Raw genomic sequence first — 5000 nt, 5'->3', positions numbered from 1 at the left:
CCCTTTTCTCGGTGGCTGGCGGGCGAGAGAGTGCTGCGTCGCCGGCATCGGCGTCGAAAGAAGCCGAGCCGAAAAAAGTTAAAGTACAAACGTGCAAGCATACTAACCTAACCCTAGGTAAGGCATGTCAGAGCGAAAGACAGTAATTTCGAATGAGCCAAGAAAGAGCGGTGCGGGGCCGGTCGGAGCGCACCCTTTTCTCGGTGGCTGGCGGGCGAGAGAGTGCTGCGTCGCCGGCATCGGCGTCGAAAGAAGCCGAGCCGAAAAAAGTTAAAGTACAAACGTGCAAGCATACTAACCTAACCCTAGGTAAGGTATGTTAGAGCGAAAGACAGTAATTTCGAATGAGCCAAGAAAGAGCGGTGCGGGGCCGGTCGGAGCGCACCCTTTTCTCGGTGGCTGGCGGGCGAGAGAGTGCTGCGTCGCCGGCATCGGCGTCGAAAGAAGCCGAGCCGAAAAAAGTTAAAGTACAAACGTGCAAGCATGCTAACCTAACCCTAGGTAAGGCATGTCAGAGCGAAAGACAGTAATTTCGAATGAGCCAAGAAAGAGCGGTGCGGGGCCGGTCGGAGCGCACCCTTTTCTCGGTGGCTGGCGGGCGAGAGAGTGCTGCGTCGCCGGCATCGGCGTCGAAAGAAGCCGAGCCGGAAAAAGTTAAAGTACAAACGTGCAAGCATACTAACCTAACCCTAGGTAAGGCATGTCAGAGCGAAAGACAGTAATTTCGAATGAGCCAAGAAAGAGCGGTGCGGGGCCGGTCGGAGCGCACCCTTTTCTCGGTGGCTGGCGGGCGAGAGAGTGCTGCGTCGCCGGCATCGGCGTCGAAAGAAGCCGAGCCGGAAAAAGTTAAAGTACAAACGTGCAAGCATACTAACCTAACCCTAGGTAAGGCATGTCAGAGCGAAAGACAGTAATTTCGAATGAGCCAAGAAAGAGCGGTGCGGGGCCGGTCGGAGCGCACCCTTTTCTCGGTGGCTGGCGGGCGAGAGAGTGCTGCGTCGCCGGCATCGGCGTCGAAAGAAGCCGAGCCGAAAAAAGTTAAAGTACAAACGTGCAAGCATACTAACCTAACCCTAGGTAAGGCATGTCAGAGCGAAAGACAGTAATTTCGAATGAGCCAAGAAAGAGCGGTGCGGGGCCGGTCGGAGCGCACCCTTTTCTCGGTGGCTGGCGGGCGAGAGAGTGCTGCGTCGCCGGCATCGGCGTCGAAAGAAGCCGAGCCGAAAAAAGTTAAAGTACAAACGTGCAAGCATACTAACCTAACCCTAGGTAAGGCATGTCAGAGCGAAAGACAGTAATTTCGAATGAGCCAAGAAAGAGCGGTGCGGGGCCGGTCGGAGCGCACCCTTTTCTCGGTGGCTGGCGGGCGAGAGAGTGCTGCGTCGCCGGCATCGGCGTCGAAAGAAGCCGAGCCGAAAAAAGTTAAAGTACAAACGTGCAAGCATACTAACCTAACCCTAGGTAAGGCATGTCAGAGCGAAAGACAGTAATTTCGAATGAGCCAAGAAAGAGCGGTGCGGGGCCGGTCGGAGCGCACCCTTTTCTCGGTGGCTGGCGGGCGAGAGAGTGCTGCGTCGCCGGCATCGGCGTCGAAAGAAGCCGAGCCGAAAAAAGTTAAAGTACAAACGTGCAAGCATACTAACCTAACCCTAGGTAAGGCATGTCAGAGCGAAAGACAGTAATTTCGAATGAGCCAAGAAAGAGCGGTGCGGGGCCGGTCGGAGCGCACCCTTTTCTCGGTGGCTGGCGGGCGAGAGAGTGCTGCGTCGCCGGCATCGGCGTCGAAAGAAGCCGAGCCGAAAAAAGTTAAAGTACAAACGTGCAAGCATACTAACCTAACCCTAGGTAAGGCATGTCAGAGCGAAAGACAGTAATTTCGAATGAGCCAAGAAAGAGCGGTGCGGGGCCGGTCGGAGCGCACCCTTTTCTCGGTGGCTGGCGGGCGAGAGAGTGCTGCGTCGCCGGCATCGGCGTCGAAAGAAGCCGAGCCGAAAAAAGTTAAAGTACAAACGTGCAAGCATACTAACCTAACCCTAGGTAAGGCATGTCAGAGCGAAAGACAGTAATTTCGAATGAGCCAAGAAAGAGCGGTGCGGGGCCGGTCGGAGCGCACCCTTTTCTCGGTGGCTGGCGGGCGAGAGAGTGCTGCGTCGCCGGCATCGGCGTCGAAAGAAGCCGAGCCGAAAAAAGTTAAAGTACAAACGTGCAAGCATACTAACCTAACCCTAGGTAAGGCATGTCAGAGCGAAAGACAGTAATTTCGAATGAGCCAAGAAAGAGCGGTGCGGGGCCGGTCGGAGCGCACCCTTTTCTCGGTGGCTGGCGGGCGAGAGAGTGCTGCGTCGCCGGCATCGGCGTCGAAAGAAGCCGAGCCGAAAAAAGTTAAAGTACAAACGTGCAAGCATACTAACCTAACCCTAGGTAAGGCATGTCAGAGCGAAAGACAGTAATTTCGAATGAGCCAAGAAAGAGCGGTGCGGGGCCGGTCGGAGCGCACCCTTTTCTCGGTGGCTGGCGGGCGAGAGAGTGCTGCGTCGCCGGCATCGGCGTCGAAAGAAGCCGAGCCGAAAAAAGTTAAAGTACAAACGTGCAAGCATACTAACCTAACCCTAGGTAAGGCATGTCAGAGCGAAAGACAGTAATTTCGAATGAGCCAAGAAAGAGCGGTGCGGGGCCGGTCGGAGCGCACCCTTTTCTCGGTGGCTGGCGGGCGAGAGAGTGCTGCGTCGCCGGCATCGGCGTCGAAAGAAGCCGAGCCAAAAAAAGTTAAAGTACAAACGCGATGCTAATGAGCGAGCCGTTGTCTCGACTAATATGTAGGGGGCGTTCGATCGAGCGTCTGGCTTGAGCGCTTGTCGGCCTAGCAGAACGGTCGCATTGTTATGCCCGGGTTTTAGGCACCGCTGCAGGCGGCCGGCAGAGCTCTTGTTTGTGCGAAACTGAATGGATCGAGCCCGAGAGAGGGCGAGCAAAGAAAAAACGCAAATCGCTCCGCCTGGCACTGCCGGCGAGAGCGTGGACGTCGCGGCCAGCGACTGTCGAAGCTGAGTACGGCCGCAGGCGATCGCCTCGGTCTTAAACGAATGCGACGAGCACGCGCCGGGCGGCCCAGCAAGGGCCGAGCGCAGCTGTCGCAGCTATCTGGTTGATCCTGCCAGTAGTGATATGCTTGTCTCAAAGATTAAGCCATGCAGGTGCAAGTACGAGTTCTCGTAAAGCGAAACTGCGAATGGCTCATTAAATCAGTCTTGGTTTATTTGGTCTCGTAAGCGAAGTGGATAACTGTGGTAATTCTAGAGCTAATACATGCATTAAGCGCCGACTTCGGGAGGCGCGCTTTTATCAGATCAAAACCGACCGGGTTCGTCCTGTGACGTTTGATGACTCTGGATAACCACGCGGATCGTACGGTCTCTGCACCGACGACGTATCATTCAAGTGTCTGCCCTATCAACTGTCGAAGGTACGCTACGTGCCTACCTTTGTGATAACGGGTAACGGGGAATCAGGGTTCGATTCCGGAGAGGGAGCCTGAGAAACGGCTACCACATCCAAGGAAGGCAGCAGGCGCGCAAATTACCCATTCCCGACACGGGGAGGTAGTGACGAAAAATAACAATACAGGACTCTAACGAGGCCCTGTAATTGGAATGAGTACATCCTAAAACTCTTAACGAGTATCCATTGGAGGGCAAGTCTGGTGCCAGCAGCCGCGGTAATTCCAGCTCCAACAGTGTATGCTAAAGTTGTTGCGGTTGAAAAGCTCGTAGTTGGATTTTGGGCGAGCGCCGCCGGTCCGTCGCAAGGCGTGTCACTGGTTGCGTTCGCCTCACCTTCGGTTCTCCGTCGGTGCTCTTGACTGAGTGTCGGCGGTGGCCGATAAGTTTACTTTGAAAAAATTAGAGTGTTCAAAGCAGGCTGTTCGCCTGCATAGTGTTGCATGGAATAATGGAATAGGACCTCGGTTCTATTTTGTTGGTTTTCGGAGCACGAGGTAATGATTAAGAGGGACAGACGGGGGCGTCCGTACTCTGCCGTTAGAGGTGAAATTCTTGGATCGGCGGAAGACGAACTACTGCGAAAGCATTCGCCAAGAATGTTTTCTTTAATCAAGAGCGAAAGTCAGAGGTTCGAAGACGATCAGATACCGTCCTAGTTCTGACTATAAACGATGCCAACTAGCGATCGGGAGGCGTTACCATGACGACCTTTCCGGCAGCTTCCGGGAAACCAAAGTCTTTGGGTTCCGGGGGAAGTATGGTTGCAAAGCTGAAACTTAAAGGAATTGACGGAAGGGCACCACCAGGAGTGGAGCCTGCGGCTTAATTTGACTCAACACGGGGAAACTCACCCGGCCCGGACACAGGTAGGATTGACAGATTGAGAGCTCTTTCTTGATTCTGTGGGTGGTGGTGCATGGCCGTTCTTAGTTGGTGGAGCGATTTGTCTGGTTAATTCCGATAACGAACGAGACTCTGGCATGCTAAATAGTTACGCGACCTTCTCGGTCGGCGTCTAACTTCTTAGAGGGACTAGTGGCGTTTAGCCACACGAGATTGAGCAATAACAGGTCTGTGATGCCCTTAGATGTCCGGGGCCGCACGCGCGCTACACTGAGTGAAGCAGCGAGTGTCTAACCTAGGCCGAAAGGTCCGGGTAACCCGTTGAACCTCATTCGTGATTGGGATAGGGACTTGCAATTGTTTCCCTTGAACGAGGAATTCCCAGTAAGCGCAAGTCATCAACTTGCGTTGATTACGTCCCTGCCCTTTGTACACACCGCCCGTCGCTACTACCGATTGAATGGTTTAGTGAGATCCTTGGATCGGCCCCGTCGCGGCTGGCAACGGCCGCGTCGGCGTGTCGAGAAGACGATCAAACTTGATCATTTAGAGGAAGTAAAAGTCGTAACAAGGTTTCCGTAGGTGAACCTGCGGAAGGATCATTACCGAAGGTGGTGGTAGGCCCCGGCCGACCGCGCACTGAATTGTCTTTGGGTG

General features: G+C 54.5%; 1 non-coding gene across 1 annotated transcript; it reads left to right on the top strand.

Annotated features, from left to right (window-relative positions):
- The first annotated feature begins 3138 nt into the window (after positions 1–3138).
- Positions 3139–4948, top strand: LOC144418489 (small subunit ribosomal RNA). Its single transcript, XR_013473492.1, has one exon. It is a non-coding gene; the product is annotated as a small subunit ribosomal RNA (ribosomal RNA).
- Positions 4949–5000: the final 52 nt, after the last annotated feature.

Source organism: Styela clava, unplaced genomic scaffold, assembly GCF_964204865.1.
Source record: "Styela clava unplaced genomic scaffold, kaStyClav1.hap1.2 HAP1_SCAFFOLD_313, whole genome shotgun sequence".
Lineage (NCBI taxonomy): Eukaryota > Metazoa > Chordata > Ascidiacea > Stolidobranchia > Styelidae > Styela > Styela clava.
The sequence above is the reverse complement of the archived record's forward strand: the minus strand, read 5'-3'. Positions and strand labels throughout refer to the sequence as shown.